The sequence below is a fragment of the Idiotropiscis lumnitzeri genome, chromosome 3 (genome assembly GCF_059441095.1).
Source record: "Idiotropiscis lumnitzeri isolate Australia: NSW breed Sydney's pygmy pipehorse chromosome 3, RoL_Ilum_1.0, whole genome shotgun sequence".
NCBI classification, from domain to species: Eukaryota; Metazoa; Chordata; class Actinopteri; order Syngnathiformes; family Syngnathidae; genus Idiotropiscis; species Idiotropiscis lumnitzeri.
In genome coordinates, this window is record NC_142393.1 from 15,434,803 (window position 1) to 15,455,520 (window position 20,718).

The 20,718-nt window shown below is 39.7% G+C and overlaps 1 pseudogene across 1 annotated transcript in view; it reads left to right on the forward strand.

Moving 5' to 3' along the window:
* The first annotated feature begins 383 nt into the window (after nt 1-383).
* LOC148340095 (carbohydrate sulfotransferase 11-like) overlaps nt 384-20,718 on the forward strand; it is a 46,587-nt pseudogene continuing 26,252 nt past the window's right edge. The window contains exons 1-4 of the transcript XR_015842471.1: nt 384-436; nt 1,617-1,731; nt 2,677-2,690; nt 3,232-3,413. The product of XR_015842471.1 is annotated as a carbohydrate sulfotransferase 11-like (transcript). The remainder of the gene's footprint in view (nt 437-1,616; nt 1,732-2,676; nt 2,691-3,231; nt 3,414-20,718) is intronic.

A 20,718-nucleotide genomic window follows, 5' to 3' on the forward strand; every position in this document is an offset into this window, starting at 1 on the left:
AGCCAAAAATCAAACATGCACACATTGACGAGAACTTCACTGGAGGACCAGTTGAAGCTGAACACCACAGTGATCTAATTAACAAATGCCTCCTGAGACAAGTGTGTGTATACTGCTCTGTGTGTCAATGTGAGTGTCGTGCACTTTATATTTCAACGTAACGATGCAAGGGTGTGGGCATAGACACCATATGTTCACCCAATCAGTAGCTTTTCATTTTACATGCCTTTGAACATGTCTTCACCAGGATGCTTTGTGATCTAATAATGAACCTTAGCACTGCCAAGCACTCATCATGAGTCACACCACGCAGACATGCCCAGCATCTAACCCCGAACATCAAAACACGAAGGACAGCACAGCGCGGTAGCCGAGGAAACGGCATGAAGAAAAACTCTCGCTATCTGCCCGCTGACAGCTCACGGGGATGCTGCAGGTAACAAATCAAACAAGGAAGTCGAAGCTCCAAAACATTTAAATGGAAGTGAGGCACAGTCTCACAATGGTCCTCCCCTTATCTCCCCTCAAACACCTGCCATGTCGCCTGCTACTTATCCTCTGATTAGAGCTGTAGCCATTTTACTGTAATTCACCAAAAAGTGATTCCTGAAATAAATAGATTTTATACCGAGAGTGGGAGAGGGTTGAAGCTTGAAGAGAGGAAGTGAAATATTCAAGTTGGAGGGGAACATGGTGTTCTGAGATTGGAATAAATAAGTAGGCATGAAGCAAAAGGGACGAGAAAAACGGGGGGGGGGGGAGTCCAACGGGAGGTTGGATGTGATCTCTAGTCCTTAGTTGCCTTTACAACATCGTTGATCTCTACTTCACACGCTTCCCCCGACATGGTTGTGTAACAATATATGTTGTGTCTCGAGAGGACACCTCATACATTTCTGCATTGTGCATATCTGCAAAGACTTGAGTCAGTGCCTGAATAGCCTCGTTTTAGGACAAATCACATCAATTGCAGATTATGGTAATATTTGTACTGTAACTGTTCTTTCTTTATAGCCGATGCTTGATAGACATCAACATTATTACTGTATAACAGTAGCAGGTAAGACTCCAACATTTTTAAGACCCCTTTGTGATACATTGAATGAGTTGTGTGATGGTTGAAAGAATCATAAAAATCACCCCCCACCCAAAAATGTAGCATTTGTCATGGGAAATAGATTCAAAATGTTATTTGTACAAAAATGTATCAGTGCAATACAATTCTTTCAGGGTGTTAAAAAAAAGCAAAGAAAGATATCAACAATATATATGTGATTGGAATACAGTGGTCAAACTCAACTGCAGAAACACCTTGCGAGTGCACAAACACTTGTAGCGACAATTTAAGAGTCCAGTGATGACTTTGCATAAAAAACACACAACTTAATATTGAAATCCAAACTGTCCTGAATTGACCTTTTTTTTTCAAGCAACCCCATAAATACACAAGTTCTTTCCTAGCTCTCAAGAAAATCTTACTAAATTCTCACAGGAGTAGACTTCACTTAAGCTGTTTGGCTTCTCTTAAAGTATGAAAAACATGCTATTTAGTCACTACTTGTTGTAGTCCTTAAGGGCTCTCTTCAGCTAATTCAATTTCTGTTTCGCGTCTTCAGGTCTGTTTCAAAGGGTGGTAATCAGGCAGATTTGAGACAGCTCACCATCAGCGTGCTGCATTCGAATCACAAAGTAGAAAACATGCGCTTGATGACTGGGAAGAAATTTCATCCGGTATGTGTACCACACCTAAATGCTCACAATAGTCAAACAGACTTTAGATGTCAAAGGCCTAGGGTATATTCCATATTTACTGAGTTTTGTAATATGGATGAAGCCAGAGGACCTGCACAGAACCCATTAACACCTGTTTTCAGAAGTCGTACGGATTTTGTTGAAACCTACCCAAGCTATAACTCTCATGTGAATTTGATTCTCAAGTTGTACCATCACTATGCACTTGCTTTTTTCTATTTCACTTCAGGAATCATAAGAACAGATGTGAGGTCGACAGCATTTGACAGCTATCCAAGCATATCCTTCCCTGGCCCATAGATGGGCAATTGACATTGGAGAAGCGCTGCAAAATTGTCACCTTTTTTTTTTTTTTGTCGTCCTCGACTGTAGCACGGCCAGTTTGAGAAGCTTTATGGCTGTCACACTGCCCCAACAATTTATGCGACTCATGGCAAATTTCTCAAAGCAGGATCTGATGAAAATACCTGAAGTCAGTATGGGTACAGATGTATCAACCTCCGAAGCAGCCACTGACTCAAGCTTGTGTTGATGCCGAGTTCCAGTGCAGCCCTCTGGGAGTTCTGTCTTTTCATCAGGAGTGGTAGCTAGCAGAAAGTGTGCTATGCATTGGAGCATTGTGCTGGCCATGAAAATTCTGAACTGCAGTCGGGGGATAAGAGAAATTTGCTGCAAAGCATAAGCTGTCAAGTGATGACGGCAGTTTGTCTGATTGAATAATATCTGAAACAAAATAGATCAAATGAAGTATATAGTGATTTTTGCGGCAGCTTGAATTTATCACCTCTGTCAACGCAAAACTGTTTAGCATGTTCGTAGTACAACAGTTGCTTTAATTCTTTTTTTTTTTTTCAAAGGAGGTAATTAGAACTACCGTATAATGCTCACGCTCAGCATGCTCCCACTTAAACAATGTGTCTTCAGATTGCTGTGCAACGGTCAGGCATATTGCCAAAGTATTTGGGAAACTGCATTCAAAACACCAACTCCTTTAAATGAATACAGAAGCGTGTTTACTCACACGTCATGCTTGGATCAATGAAGACAATTCTGGTATAAATAAACGACAGCAAAGAGGGTTCATCTAAGATAGCGATTGCTACTAATTTTGTGCATCTCAGTCACTGGCTAATTGTCATGAGATTTGAATTTGTTTGTCATGTAGAGAAAGGTACATTGAAAGGAAAATATTAGAAAGCATCTATTCAAGTTCAGATATCTAGTGCAGAACCAAAAGTTTGCAATGAGAGGTGCATGCTCATAGCCTTCCTCCTGATGGATATGACGCACAGATAATGAAACAGAGTGACTGTGAATGCAACACAAATTAAATCAGGCGTTTCAATTTTAGTCTTGGAACTCCCAGGATAGTCGTGAATCACAATGTTGAAGTCTCCCTCCCACCCCCTCTGCCCATCTGTCAGTCATTTTATTGTCTTTCTTCCGGTTATCCTCCTGTCACTCTTTTCCCTCATTTAGGCAGCCCCAAAACCCCTATCTAACCAAACTCGGTGGCTCAGATGTGCTAAATCACCTCAAGCTCAGACATTTAGGAATCATGTCAAAGAGAAAGCAATGCTGTCCTCTGCTGGCCATTGAGATGGGTCAACATATGTTTCAACATCTTGGGGTCCATCCAAGAGTAGAAGCAGGGAGCTATGGTGACATTTAAGAATTCCAATTAAATGGCTTTTTTTTTGGGCAGTGGTACAAACATGATCCAAATATTTCAAGCTCTTAATACTTGAATCACAAGTATTGAATTGCCAAGCCCTCTCTTTGTCTCTGATTTGTTGAAATTGGCACCATACGAGGTGTTCCACTTGGAGCACACATCCGTGTTTTAGCTTGTACACCAACTGAATTACTGGAACTGTCCTGACTGTGTGGTTTCTTCCCAATTGTTCTGTTTATGTCTTAAGCAAGGTTGTTTCTTAATAATTGGGTGCTTTGGCTATGCGAATTACAGTATTTGGACTACTTTTTGTTTTCAATATGCTTTGTAGCAAGCTCATTGATTATGATTTATTAAGATGTCCAGGCTGGAACCAGTACATGTGCAATCCCACCTCTTCCAATTGGATTGTGCTTGAACATGACCCAGACTGCTAACACGAGCCAAACCCAAAAAAACTTTGACAGGCTGTCAAATGTGCCCAACCAGGGGACAGATAGCCAGATAGCAAACTTATCATTATTCACATTGATAATCAGACATAAAGAACCCTGCATGGGTAGAAATGTCATTATACTTTGCATTCAAATCTAAAGATATCATCTATCTTGGTTTTTGACTAGCTGCTCTCATCAGGCTTATTTGAAATCTTTTTGTGCATCCATTGCTAATACTTGGTGCACATGAAGGCAGAGTAGTCTTTTGAGAGACCTGTGGAGACAGATGGGTAGAATCTACCAATATGCAAAGAGCCAGCAGCTGAGTTGGCAGTCGCGCACCTCATCGAGATTCTTGTTCTCTGAGGCCTTCTTGTCTTCATCAAGGTTGGCATCATGGTGTGAGAGTGTTGAAAGAGACAATATAAGAACATCTGCTCAACTGTGAGCTGCAAAAGACAGCTATCGACTTAAAAGCACTATTGATTAGCCAGTTCACCATTTCTTTTTATTTGGTGTATAAAGGCTTTTTTTAATGCATCAACATCCACGTTAAAATGGATTCACGTGTATGTTTTTCCATCCGTTTCTCTTTTCACAGTGAGGGGGTGGGGGTGTTTGTCGAGAGGTAAAAGGTTGTAATTCCACCACTGAATGGCTTCCTAATCACATATTACTAATCTGGCTTCACTCTCCTAACACTCATCCAGCTCGCCCTTTTGTTTGCTAACGCATTAGAGGCCTCGTGGATAATAACGCGGACCATTGCTCCAGTCACAATGAGTAAACGGATCCCAGCTCAAATCTCATAACCTGAACGTGGCAACTCACTATTGATTTCTTTCATAAACCACGCTTGGTGTCCCCCTCCCTTCCTTTCCTCGCCACCCCTTTTCCTCTGCGTCTCGACCCGTCGAGTTGTCGTCACCCACAAAACAGCACGCAACGTGCCCTCCCTCCCCTAAAGAGCAATTACTCACTCTTTTATTGTCTCCTGCATGGCTCCGTATCAGGCTACTCATCTCTGACAGCGGTGCAGCTCAAATTAAATTCCCCCATCTGATAATGAAAGTCATTAGGTCCCTCTGGAGCCCTTTGGAGGGCCGAACAAAGCACGGTGAAGGTCCATGTAATAACCCCAGGACCGAACAAAAAAAATAACTTCTCAAAACTAAAATATATATATATATATAGAGAGAGAGGTGGGCACGGACTTTTTGGTGTTTGTTCATCTCAAAAAGTCAGACTTTATTCAATATAAGTATGACTTTTATTGAGAGTCGGAATTTCATGAAAAGTAAACGAAAAATGCAACACAAACATGATGGCTATTGGATGTTAAAACCATACAAATGTTATACTATGGGGCGGCACGGTGGAAAACTGGTTTTGAGGGTTCAATTCTGGTTCCGGCCTTCCTGTGTGGAGTTTGCATGTTCTCCCCGTGCATGCGTGGGTTTTCTCTAGGTAAGCTGGTTTCCTCCCGCATTCCAAAAACATGCATGGTAGGGTGACTGGACACTCTAAATTGCCCCTTGGTATGAGTGTGAGCGCGGATGGTTGTTTGTCTATGTGTGCCCTGGCAACCAGTTCTGGGTGTACCACGCCTACTCCCGGAAGTCAGCTTGGATAGGCTCCGGCACCCCCGCGACCCTCGTGAGGAGAACCAATCAGATGAGAGATGGATGGATGTTTTGTAACTATGTGAAGCACATTGTATGAAATGTCAAAACGTGCAAGATCTCACACAAGACCTCACCAAATCTCATGAGACTTTAGCTTGTGTGATCTTGGGAAATTTGGTGAACCCTAGCGTGGCAACGTGACGAGGTAGCCACCCAGTAGGACCAGACACGAGATCAGTGAACAACCTGGCACATGCCTCTCCACATCCAAGCCACAAATGACACCTGCTGTAGAACCAGTTTAAGATTAGTGGAAACAAGTTGGGAGGAACTCAAGACCTAAATGGTTTGTGGTTGTGTTAGCAAGCATGTCCAATTGAGGACTTTTGGGCTAAAATACACAATGCATGTCCATGTGTATTTTATTTTGTGTGGTTCTTGATTTAATCATATGAGCATCATTAGTTAGCTTGGTTACAAAACTCTATATTGGATCATCTAGTAACTCTCGACACTTTTGAATGTTGAAAAATATTTGAAAAGTAGCACATGAAAGTGATGCTTGCTAACATACGCACTGTGCATGCTTCAGTGAGCGGCAGAATTTAAATTGGCGCGGGCCGTAATAGTTTTATAAATGACTTTATTGTGCACAAAATACCCCCCCGAGTGCGGGATGAATAATTTAACACATTTCTACTGTTTAACACATTTAACACCTTCCACACAAAATACGCGCGAAAACCACTTCAACATACACTACATTTTAATTAGCGGGGTTACATGTTTCAAAGTGACCCGAGTTTACTGAATGTGTTCAGTATGAGAAAAATAAGCATTATGTCCATCTTGGTACACATTGTAAGAGATTCTGTATATAAGATGGTGGTTTGAAGCTGTAATGAATAAAAACAGTGTAAATGGCTGTCAAGCGTATTTGCCAGCCCAGGTGGTGGCTTGCTCCATTACAACACTTAAACCATTATGCTGATTATCCCCACAATTACACATTCATGAATTTGCTGTTAAAATGGCATTTGCTGCGCTGAGTGCACCAGCTCCTGTCAAACTACAGCGCTGGGTGAAACACTTTTAATTGGTCCCAGTCTTTCCAGCCTGCTTGATTATTGGGGCTGGTTTACTGCAAGTACAGTTGAAACGCGGAGGCTAAAAGGCTCCAAGACAGGCAGTGGGCGCGGATGGGGAGGGGGAACGTGACGGAAATGTCAGAGTAATCACCTCAAAGGTCAACATGGAAAATAATTATAGAGAAAATAATTTTGTATACTGAATGTGCAACTGTGTCTGTATGCGGGTTATGCATATGTATGTGTAACTTTATTTGAAATTTCCAGTCATGCTTCAAAACAAAGTCTGTAAGATACCATAATAAAGCTTGCTTAACTTATTTTAGAAAATTGCCTGTGTCGACCTATCTGAACTGCTAACATATGTGGGGTGAAAAAAGTGGATGATGATAAACAGATGAGCAGTGTCTTTATGAATCCGAGGAATTTCAAAACGGAAGGCCCTATTTTTGTTGACTGGTGTGCTCGGCGTAAAAACTGCCAAATCCTCATTCATGCAGGGGCAAGTCTGTCGTGTTTTAGAATTTGGCTGACCGCATTGTGCCTCGCTGGGTGTTCCAGCAGACTGAGGGTGTTTTTTTTTTATTACACCCCAAAGCGCCTGGCAATTTGATGACTCAAGTAGACTAGAATTAAGACCAGCTAAAAGCAGGTCCAAGTTGTGGTGCAGGTGGTGTAATGCAATTTTGGTGGATTTAATCGAGGCTTGGGCAGACAGATTTGGAGCCCTGCGGACTTGTGGATGTCAACGTATTCCATTCAGAAATATGGCAGCATAGTGGGACAATCCTTCTCGATCATTAGTTTAATCCTGTCATACTTTGAAGTACGAGATCAAAATGGCTGGGGTCGTCAAAGACCTTAGACCTTAGCTTCCCAGTTTCTGTCATATGTCACTCAAAATTAACGGGACACTTGCCTTGGTGTAGGTTAATAAATCCATTTGTGATTTAAAACTAGTTGAATTGCACATGGAAATGAAGATGGATGCAAGATGTCTTATAAAACCAACAAATTACATGCTTTGAGATAGATGGGTTTAACCAATTAATTGATTAGTTGACAACTTGACTTTTACCACATAGATGTTTAAATCTTAAAATCTGTTAATCACATGTTTTGGTATCTCATCTTCCACTCGGGAAAAACAGAGGACCTGATTGCTGTCATCACGCGACTATACGTAAAGTGGAGCAGTAAAATGTCCAGACAACTAGGTTTGGTCTGTTTTCTGATTGCCGCTGCTCTTGAAATATTCATACCAGTGGGACCATGGGACTGGCAGAGAGAAAAGAGGGTAGAAAAATGGAGCTCCATCTTCATCGGCAAATTATGTCGAATAATGTGCTGTTAACAACTGTGTGATAACGAGAATTTAATTCATTGCGCAACATGCACCAATCATTAACACCACACTTGAGTCGCTTCACGACACTGTCATTCTTAAAACACTCATCACAGTACGTCTTACGGCTGGCTGTACTAAGCTACAAGCCTCTGGAAATATTTTGACAGATTGAACGGTCACTTGTAAATTCTGCAAGTCCATTCTCAAATACAATAAAAGGACAAATGCAATTGAAACAGTGAGACTGAGAAATGCTTGATGTTTCCGAACCTGGATACGGAATACAAGACGAGACCGACCAGAGAGAAAAGTGTTTTATGTTTTAAAATGGATAGGTTCTTCTTTGGAGAAAATTTTGGAGAACTATATAAATATACATCATGTAATATGCAAGGCTATTTGGAACAATTACACGTTCAGTATACTGAAGTTGAACAATAACATAGTGCCCTAACACCCCCACAATACAGATTGTTACAATAACTAGCTATATGAGATGAGAATCAGAGGCCTGCTAATGGCCGAGGGCAATCAATGTCCATGTGGCATTTAGTCAATTCCAAACAGAGAAGCACACTGAAAACCAAATGCCATAAGAGCGCCATGTTGGAGTTAATTGTTAGATACTTGTGCTGTATTTTGAAGTCCTAATTAGTCCATGGTGTCTAGACAGAGATAGGAGGTTGAATCAATATTCACCAATGGAAAGGATGGCGATACACAACACACACACACACACACACACACACACACACGCACACTCATCGCTTTCTGCACTCTACGAGTGAATGAATGTTAGATATTAGCCTCCTTTGTAGTTACCAGTTATAATAACAGCAACCAAGTGATCAAAAGCCTCTCTATTGTTGACTGATATGTTCTTTTAAAACGAAAGTTTCTCTTCCAATATTCTGTGCTCATCAGAAAGAAGAATAGGAAAGTTTATAGCTTGGCAGCTAACGTCCGCAATTAACATCCAGGGTGCTACGCGTGAATCTGGCATTTACGGCGGAGTATTTCTTCCGTCAGGCGTGGGGCGATGGTTTATTGCAATACAAATAAATTCTCGTTTTAGCCAGAAGTAATTATTCATCCAGAATAATTTGTCAAATAATTATTTGAAACAGTAGCTAACTCAAAACAACAATAGCCTAATTCCAGCATCTCCCCCTATTCAACTAATGATTTTTATTTCATTTTTTACTCGTGAGGGAAGCGATTAAAGCCACTCTGCCCGAAATGCCATCAAACCCTTCTGTTACTGGGACTAACATGGGCAACTAGGGTCTGGACTTGTGCTATCATTTTCTTCTGCCATTTTGAGCCGGTTAAAATAAGGAAAGTCAACGTTTGTAACGCTAAATATATGGACAAGACTATCCGTCAGCACAGCAGGACAATTCCCATCTGTTGTCAAAAAGAGTGGCACTTACTGATAATGTCTATAATCAGCGTACTTAATGCTTTCGACAGAGGAGCAGATATGAAGCAGATGGTGAATCTGCAGGCACGATGTGCTCCACATTAATTGACTTCGGCTGTTGTTGGAGGACCGCTGCATCGGAACGTTTGTACCCTGGAGGGGCTGTGGGTGCCCGCATTGGTTAAGAAGGCTAACTGACATGCGAGGCACTCCAATAAATCATTTTTTTCCAGATACACGAGGTTAACCAACCATGTCATGTTCTTCATTGCAATCATCCTCAGACATGTAAGCCTTAATATGTAAGGAGAAGGAAGACTGCAAGCTTAGCAGTTCTTTTCAGGCTAGCTGAACGAAAACCTCACCCCCTTCACCAAGCATGCCACTGCACAGATTTGATCAGCTCCCCGTTGTGAATCATGTTAATAGTCCTGCCGCACACACGGCAAACACAAACACTCCATCCTCTTCAGGGAGACCAGTGGTTTGGTGAACATCTGAAAAGTCTTTAAAGAGCTAGGACAAAAGTAATAGCAGGCGTTTAAAAAATAAAATAAAAAATACGGTATACAGACATTTCCGGTGAAAATGCTGCTGTGAGCAGTTTGTCAGTGGAAGTGCACACTGGGGAGCTGACAAACTATATAGAAAATGTTCTCCTTGGACGCTCATTGAGAGGTTATGGCTGCAATCAGAGCTCCTGGTGGAAATTGAAATAAAGCACCCATTTAGAGCTGTGATCGGTCACAATGCATGCAGGCAGTTTTTGGCCATGATAATATCTGGAAACGTGTGTGATTCCTTTCCTGGGTATCATTTCATCTGCTTAAAATGGAACATGGCCAACCCTGGATGTTCTAAGATTCAGTGGAATCTCATTCCAGGACACCAGGTGACCTTATTTGTTCAAATTTACTCGATGGAACTCCAGGGTCAAAGTGTTGCCAACTGAAATACCTCCAGCCAGTGTTAGAATTATTTTTTAACCCTTCTTACAAAAATCATACAAAGGTACCTCAATTACTGTAATTAGGCTTACACTAACCTTAAAATTGTTAAGCAAATCCAGGTTGGGGGGTTCTTTGTAAAAACTAAAAAGTACAAAGTAACCCCGAATTTATTGATACGTCAGATCATACCATAGTCACTAGCCTTTGATAAAGCAGGAGTGACTTCATAATTACATTAAATGGATGACTAACACATCTAGACCATAAATATAGAACAATAAAATGCAAACAGTTAATTACAGTAGTAACTAAGGGTGCCGTCTTGTGATTAAGAATATAGACGTACCTCTTGCTGTGTTACACACACAGTGACCCTAAAATCTTTGATTTACAGGCTTGCATCTTTTTGTATCTTACGCATGGAGTGCACTTTCTTGTGCAGTATTTGATGAAATCCACGGTGGATCCTGAAATTTGTAACGTGATACCGGACTTAGTAACTGCGATATTACAAAAGAAACGGGATTTACTCGTTATAATACTTGGTTATGCGCGTTACTTCCCTGCTCTGCTGTTCTGTTATCTACTCTAAAGTTGTATTGTATTGTATGCGTTTGTTTTTTAGTTTGTGATCTAATTTCACGCTAATTTATATTACACCGCGTGTAAAGCGCTTTGTTACAGCTCCAGCTGTTGTGAAATGCGCGATATAAATAGATTTGTATTGTATTATTCTCACGCTGCTGCACACCTTAAAAAAATTGTTTGTAATTAGCGTTGTAGTCTGAAGATCTTCTGTAAAACCTTGAACTCTTTTATCGTCATTGATGACACGGGCTTAGATTTGCCTCAAGCATGTGACAATTAATTGGTGTGACCAACCTGCCACAATCCAAAGTTAGGTCGCAGACATGGCACACATACAGTACTGCACAAAAGAGTCTTAGGTCACTACGAGCTTTCTTTTAATTATGGCCCATTTTCACAGCAGTTGATATGAGAGATCATATTGGCACTTGTCCACCAATAACCCTGAGGTACTACACCCTACTCACTAAGGAACAAATGAACAAACAAACCTAAATACAAAGCTCCATAAATTATTTTCACTTTTATTAACAGTTCAGATCTCTGCGCTCTATTTGGTGTGATCATTACAGCATTTCTCAAAGAAGAAATTTAATGGAGGCCTAAGACGTCAACACGGTTCAGTATGTCACTTTTTAACGTTCTTACTTGTCACACAAATGTACAAGAAAATGAAGCACTGTTAAAAGTAAATTATGAACACAATGTAAGAATAATGTATATTAAACAATAGTTGTTGGTGCAATTACTTCCTGTAGTCGCCTTTAGGTCATGGTATTTGATCTTCAGAGTTGCGGGCAACCTGTCATTGAAAATGTCCTTTAAGGTGACAAGCTGTCATTTATAATGAATGGGAGCTGGCCTTGTGGTGGCAATCTTTCTCAGTTCTGAGCACAGCTCAAAATGTACTGGGGAGAAAGATACAATACTGGAAAAAAAAAATAAAACACTATTGTAATTAACATCCCCAGTGACCCGAAAATAAACATTTATTTTCCCATCTCGTGCACATGACGACGGATTTTTGACACTGTCCTTTGAAAGCCTGATTTCCATTTTCATCTGGGTTTTTCTTCGCCATGCTTCAACTGTAATTTATGCATCAAATTCATGCATAATTAATTTCGAATTTGCCACTGTATAAGTATTGAGACACCCAAACAAATTCTCTGATAATGGAGGTGGTTGAGGTCCCTGCTGCTTTGAATTAATAACTTCCGCTTTCCCCCCATCCCCTCTTTCTTTGACCACAGACGCATGAAAAAAAAATAAAAAATTGGAAATTATCATCTGAGCGCATGAGTAAATAAAATAATGAAAAAAAAAACAACATATATATATACACATACATATACATACATACATATACACTTATACACACACATATATACACGCATATATACATACATATATACACACACACATATTAGAATTAGAATTAGAAATCCCTTTATTGTCATTGTACTCAAGTGTGCAACGAGATTAGAGGGCTCCCCTCTCCAGTGCAAAACAACAATAATACAGACAAATATATAAATTAGATAAATAAATAAGAGAGTGCAAAGGAATTCAGTACTGACACACACACACACCCCTACACACACATATACATACACATATATATATATATCTTATGTCAAGTTTGCATCAACCAGAACACCAGAAAATATCGCTTTCATTCATCTACTAATGAGAGCATGCAAATAACACTAAATTACTAAATGCTTTAACCAGACATGCAAGTAATCTTTTCAAGATTAATTTATTGGGCGAATTTCGATTTTGCCATCAATTTTCTCCCGCACACAAGGTTGTAATAACAACAACAATACTACTAATAATAATGCTATGTAAAATAGTAATATATTTAATAATATTGATGAATTAAGGAATACATTAAGCAACAGGTGATTTTTTTACCAAAAGTTATACTTAGCACATGGTAAAATTCATATTCCACAAGTTATAGTTCAAATTATATAATATAAATCAAGGTAAAAAAATGCTAGAGGGACAGACATAACCATCTCCGATAGTATAATAGTATTACAAAGGTAATTATATTAGATCCTGTTTGTGGCGGCACAGCAGAGAAGTACTGAATACACCGTCTCGCAGTTCTGAAGTCGGTGGTTCAGATCCAAGCCTTGCTGTGTGGTGTTTTTGCCTGCTATTCCGGCTTCTTCCCACATTCCAAAAATATTAAATTCTCATAGGTGTGACATGAGCGTTATTTCTTGTTGCTCTATTCGTGCCCTTCAAAAGTTAACGACCACATAAGGGTGTATCCACCCAAAAGTCTGCTGAGATAGCTGCTAGTTTACACATGGCACTTACCCATGAGGATAAGTGGTATAAAAAAAATTTTTTAAAAAATGGATGAACGCTGCTTCTGATAAGAAAAAAAAAACATTTACAGAATCGTTTCAATGGACATCAATGATGAATAGAAGTATATATTTTAGAAAAAGATGAGAGAAAAAAGATGCCATTGTATTTTTAATTCCGACAGATATTGCTATTAGCTGATGATATCACAGAATAGATAGTGTCAATCATTAAAAGGAATGGAAGATGAGAGGAAAATGAAAGACTAATTAGGCACACTGTTCAGAAAGAGTACTTTTATTTATATGGCAGGTTAATCTGAAGCCTTTTGGGAACGTCTGACAACCGTGGAAGATGAAGCAACTTACACAAGAAGATAATAATGTGCTGCGTAAATTGCTGACAGGGCTGAGACTGTACTAGAAAAGATCAGGACTTTTTCCACCAACCTTTATCATAGTAATGAGCTTGAATGGACAAAGAAGCGCTTTGCAGCAAAGTGTGGTTGCGTGCACGTTTGCAAGAGGGAGGAAAAGCTTGCGTCGTGAGTTGCGGTATCAAGTTGTATTTCTTTATTCTGCAGCTTCCAAAGTAAATTTGCACCATCAAAAGCAGATAATTATATGGAAATTAAAAAAAAAAAAAAAGCATGCACATGTAGTCTACTCAGAGCCCAAATTGCCACCAGGAGCCATTGAAGAGTTTCTTGTTTTGGAGTTTTTAACCAACTACAATGCTCTAAAAAAAAAAAAAAAACTAAGAAGGAAAGAAAAAAGAGAAAAACTTAAGGTTATGTCATTTTTCCAAAATGTCTTCATCACAGGGCAGAAGATAATTACAATAAATGAAAAACAATCAAACAGTGAAGCTTATTTTCCGCATGACAACTCTCTTCTGAATGAGCTTTTGGAAGACTTCTGAAGAAAAGACGCTAAAAAGTACACAGACGGATCATAATTAGGTGTGTGTGTGTGGGGGGGGGCTTCAAATGTCGGTTCCACTAGCTTAGTCTTCCAGCACATCATGCAATCTGCTTTTGTAATTCCCCAAAGCCCTCCAGGCCAATTTTCTGCTATGCTCGCACTATCCTTCCAAAGGAATTGCTTATGTTAATGTGTGGTTGAAAGCAATTAAACAATTAATGTGTCAGACATTTACTGTTGTTGTTTACCATCTTTAAATATTGACATTTTCATGCCTCCTCAATCATGTCAGCGATTAAATAAACAATTAAAAACCTATTCTTTTCCTGAGAATCACACTCAAGGCAACTGGACCATCGGCAAAGGAATGTTTGCGTTTCTCCAAGATTTTCAGTGTACCCCCCCCTTGCTCCTAAATGCAAGTGTTTGGAAGGTTTACCTGTGGTAAATTAATTATTTGCATAGAATTATGAGAAAATTAACACTTTGCAGTGTCATGTGCTTTCTCAAGATGAGTTTTCAGGTTCAATTCATAGCACTAAAAGAAGGGGGAAAAAAATGCTGCAGGAATTTAAAACATGCCTGCTGTCTGTCGTTGACCTCTAATCACGCTCTGTCTGCCAGGATAATATTGCCTGGCAATTTTGTTGACATGCAGCCTCATGATTTGCAGTCATCCTTCACATGTTATAATCATTTGAAGGAATTATCAACGAGGTAAGGCGATTACAGTGTGGTCTCCGTTTACGCTGGAAACGGTAAAACGTTTTGGGACAATGGTGCACAGTTCTCAACTGATCCTCCTTGACAATGATCCGAGGGGCATTTCTGGGGATTGCATTGAAATTTGGAATTATGGGGGAGAAAATTATCGTATTGTACATGCTATTTTGTATTAAAAAGGCAACACTGGTATGTATGTATGCATCAATGTTTCTTTCTTTTCCTCAGTGTCGCAGCTGAAAAAGCAAGGATGGAGATAAGGGAGGAGGAGGAGGAGGAGAAGCATATTGAAGATAAAAGGCTGGTGACTGTAGAATGGACATGAGAGCAAGAGAGACTATTGCTCATCATAATAAAACCCTCCCAGAGCCGAGGACAGAGCTAGAAAATGACAGAAGCGCCTAAGTGCACTTTGTGATGCTGAAAGCAAAAAGGTACGGCTCTTTGAAAGCTGCTCATCAGTGTGTGTACGTGTTGTTGTTGTTTTTTTTTCCTTGCTCTGTGCAGGACCATGCAGGCAAGGGTAAATAACACCTGCACTACTCAGTCATTGCGACCAACGTACAAAAACTCATCAAGATCAGGTAGTTGTGATGTGTGCTCATTGATGTGAGAACACTTTGTTTGTTCTAGCCACATGAAGTCATCCCACTCTTCGTTTTATTAATTAAGACGGAAGGGGAGGGGTGGTCTAGCAGTTTACGTACTGTGTATAAACATTGCACAAGCCAATCTCATGCACTGATCTCAGCGAGTAATTTTCTGCTTCCACAACGTCAAGCGCTATGTGCTCCTCGACCATCCTGATTTTTAAAGGGAATGAGGGGAGAGACTTTTATCCGTCAGTTGTCATCCACAAAGGCGGAAACGCCATCTTCCACCTGCGCAAGTCGAGGAAAATATCAAACGAAAGAAATGTCCTCCCAAATGCACAGTTGGATTGCGCTTTGCTCTAGACTTGTGCTGGGCACAAAAATAGGGTCCAAATGTCCCAACTTCTTCGGAACTGGGGTTTGTACAATCACCATGATGTGAGCTAAAGAGAAACACAGACTTTCAGCTTATTGGAAGAATAATAGACACTTGGAAGGAATTGTGAATAAATAATGGTCTTTAAATATAAAATATTGTGTAAAAAGAACCGGATATAATTAATTTTTTTTGTTGACCGTTTTTTAACACCTGGCTACTAATTTATTGGCAAATACATCCCTCTGTTCGGCTCATAAATTTGTAAATCTGATTCTAATTTTGTAATGCCGCACCAGCCACGAGTGTCACCGCACGTCACTTCGTCCACTTGCTCATCTCCTTTTCTTCTGACACTCTTGCATGAAAATCCCACGAGTTATTCTTTCTTCACTTTCTTTCCCATCATCTCTGCAGACATTTGATTATCTCGACACTCAACACTGACGATCAATCTGACAATGCACTTTACATCCAGCATTATTGCCCAGGAGAGACTAGTAATCAAGAAGCATATTGATCCAGAGTGTAATTCTACTGCTTGCTTTGAGTGTTGGAGCTAAGTTATGTAACATAAAGCAATACTCAGAAATGTTAGGTTTTGTGTAAAAAAAATTATTCCCTGGACCAGTGTGAGCAAATCACAGGACTGTTGCATGTTTGTTCGTTCACTTTCCGTAATCAAGAAGCATATTCATCCAGAGTGTAATTCTCCTGCTTGCTTAGACGGTTGGCGCTATGTTATGTAACATAAAGTGAGAAATAACATGAAGCAGAAATGTTCATTTTTGTGCAAAAATTGTATTCTCTGAATCCGTATCTGAAACACTCATTCACCATACAAGTGTATGCAAAAAGTTTGTAACATAGCCTTAACTGCATCAGAGCAGGTTGGAAAGCGTCCACCAAGAACATTTTCTTGGCAATAAGAGCACTCTCCTTCTTGATACTCTGCTCAGCCTTTCAGCACAACATGAGCAATTTTTGCACTCAGCCTGACACAACGGAGAACGGCCCAAACGATAGATATGAACATGTTTGATGTAATACATAAACAAGGGTTTTTTTTTTTTTTTTTTTTTACTTCATGACCTTACTGTTTATTTTTCTTATTTATGTACACACAACAACAGCTAACAAGGTGCTGCGTATCTTTGTTGCGCACAGCTAACATACGGGGGGGGGAATCATCAACAATACAGTAAAATGTACTCCAACATGCCTCCAATTTTACACCCAATTTGAATTTGATCACTCAATCGGTCAACATTTTCATTTAACAGCAGAGGAGTGAAAACGCCTTCTTGTTTGACCAAATTTGACATTCCAAGCATGGGGGATAAAGTTGAAAGAAATTCAACACAAGTTCTAGAAATTCTCATCATAGATAGTTTTCCAAAAATGAGCTGTATTTGTTTGGGGTGAACGATTGGGAGGATGAGTCTTGCAACAGAAAGACCAGTATGTTATTTGATTTGTTTAGGGTTTTCTGTATAATCCGCTTAATATTAGCTTTGTTATAATAATAATAACAATAATAATATTTCAATTTGCTAGCACCTTTCAAGACTCTCAAGGACACTGTACATCAATAAAAGCAATAAAAACCAAACTGAAGAAAATTTTTAAAATAAAAAAATTTAATTAAATGACATAAATTTCCAATCGCAATGGCAAAGAAGCAACACAATCACAAATTTCCCGCCATAAACCAGCAAATGTTCATAACAAAACAGATATATGGACTGGGTGTCGGACCAGCGTGAGATCAGGTCTGCTGATTGGTAAAAGCCACAATATCAGTATTTTCCTTGATAATGTTCAGCCCGTTTGTCTCAATTCCCAGCAGGTGCCAATAAACTGGAAAATAATATTCCCATCCCACTTGTGTCGTTGCAGTCAAACACCCCACAGTAATTCACAATTTTTGACAATGGCTAACATATCTATATATTCAAACACTCAATAAGTTCCAGCATGGCGTGTCTGAAGCTCTATGATGTAATGTCATGGGGAAAATATTAGTAACTTACAAATGAGATTTTCAGTGCCCACGAAATGTTAATAATAATCAGGCCATTCACATATACAAAGTAAACATTGTGTTTTTCATTTAGATGCACATGTAAATGTCAGTCTGTCTATTCAATTACACACAATAAATGACATCTGTCCATGAAAGAAAATCTCGAGGTCCAGACCTACGTCACTGCACGTAGCTGGCTATCGTGATGACAAACAACACAACAAGCAAGGTTCAGAAATAAACTGTGACTCCAACCAGAGCACTAATGGAGCATGCGTTGCATTCATATTTACATTGGGGAGTATTTAATTCGTTTATTTCCGTGTAATTGTGTCTCAGAAGACCCGTGTGTGATGTGGATGCGTGTGCATCTCTGCATGACGGGTTTGTTTGTTCTCTGGTGAATGCAATCACAGAGGATTTGTGTATACAACAAACATTGGATATTTCTTGCAATATCGTTGCTGCAATAGCCAAGCCCCCTTTGTGGAGACATGACAGGAGTTGAACAGCTCATCAGTGTCACGGCCCACTACATACATGCATGTGCATATGAATGCAGATTGACATGTAAAACTTTTGTGCAAATGAAGTATGACTTTAATCACAAGTTCAGTAAACCGAGACTTGCAACTCAAGCTTGATAAATAATAATGTTATTTTATTATATTTTTTGTAATAATTTAATGAGAACCTTAAGTAACTTAGAACCGCTAATCAAAATGAAGAGTAATCTTTAAAAAAAAGCACAAAAACAAAAACAACCAGCTATGTTCCAAAATGGGAGCAAGACAGACTGTTGCACATCATACAGCGAGGACAAAGAAACAATTTTGTGTCGTTCTGGTGCGGTCACGGAACTTCAGACTGGGAGCTGATTACAATTGCCGAATTGCCGTCAGAGCAGGATCGGGCTGTAGCGGATGAGTAGTTTTGGGTCTTATCTCTTCTCTTTTTTTTCTTAAGCTGGGTCTGTGCTAGTCGTAGTGCCTGTGCCAGCAGAACTTCTAGGGCCGTATGCACTCGTTTCCCCGAATTGCGCTTTTCTATTACTATTACGAACTCCGCTCCCGGTAGTGGGGTACAATGTTTGTTTGAGTTTCATATTTGATGCATGTTTATTAATCTGCTTATTAACCTTCATGGTTGTGATTTTCAGTTCAATTCTTGTTAAACTGGATTCAGCTACTAAGTGTGCGAAAGAGTCTCATAGATATGGAAGGCCACAGCAAGGGTAAAGTTCACAGCGATGGAACGGCCTAATCTATTTATGTGTGCCAAGAAGGTCTAATCTGTAGTAATTAATCGATTTTCCTTGACTTTAGTGTCATGGGCACATTACCCCCAAAAAGTTTATTTTTCTTTCCAATGTTATTGTCTTTGTTGCTGCAGTTTAAGTTACTTTCAGGTTTTTAAATTGGCGTATAATTTATCTCATAATGATGTTGACACATTAAAAGGATATTTAACTATGTCGAATGGACCATAATTTTAAATGTTTCAACTCTGGTGGGAGATCACCACCTTCGTCAATATTTGTATCAATAAGATTTTTTTTAAATATAAAGATTGCAACACTCTATTTGTAAGTGTTATTCTGCAATCGAAATTCGTGGGTGAAAGACCAGCACACGGAGCGGGAATAGCTCCATGTCAGACGGGCGCTTGCCTCTTCTTCGAGCACGACCCCCGTCACCTTTCTACATATTCGTCTCCTCACAATCGATATCCCTCGGCCAATACAGTTCCATAACAATAGTCCCCCTAAAAAAGAAATAAAATCAAATAGATCCATGCCAACAGAAAAAAATAAAATAAATAAAAGGAAATATTAATCGAGCGCATCAGACTCTAATTTAATTGGGCATAGTGTAGTTTATGACTTTGTTACTGCCAAAATTGTATTTATCGCTTTACCACCTTACTTTTGACACACGTTATCCCCAACACTGGTCATAGGTGACATATAACAATATATACATATTATATTTTAGGTGTGATTTTTCTTCTTTCAGCCCTCTACGTGTAATCCTCACGCATAACGTAAGCACTTGCAATAGAGAGTGAAGCAATGCTTCAGAGACAGGCACTCCCAATGTATGAATACCTTTCCAAATGAAAGCTCATTCCTTGTTTGCATCAAGTCTAATGAATAAAATTCAAAACCAAAATTTCAACAGCAGCGAATTCATTGGCACTGGAAGTGAAGAGCAACCTTGAGCTAAATGCAAGGCTTTGACATTTATTGGGCCGATTTTCACCAAAAAAAAAAAAAAAAACTGTGCTTTGGGTGTTCAACGTGTATTCGGCAAAAACAAATGCCAAATTCCGAACCTGTGACCGCTTGACTGTCAGGCAGACATGGCAACCATTAGCTACCATGGTACTTGTAAAAATTGCAACACAACCTAGATTAATCGAGCGAACACTGCATTGTTACCATGTCCCGAGCCCCCCAACCCCACCTCCCAAACAAGTTCAATTCAACCTCTGAATGTCCACTTGAGATTGAAAAGATGGAGGAGACAATCTGGCTCCTTATAATCTCCCCAGGGGTGCAACCAAGTGTTGATTTATATAAACCTCAATGTTCCTCCTGCTGCTCAAAGATGAGTGTTTGATAAGAGGTCAGACTCAGTGCAAAGCAATCGGATAAGAGGAGCGTTTTAAACAACCTGAAGGTTCCACTTCTTTGGGCAGTATGTTTTTATCTTCATAGCTCCCACTTCTAGCTCTTGTTCAATCCGAGCGTTAACAAGTGGGGGCGCCGAGATAGCCTTGTCCATCCTTTCTTTGCACCAGAGTAAATTTCACCATGAATTCCCTGATCTCAGGATGCGTGTAGCAAACAAGACAAACCTTG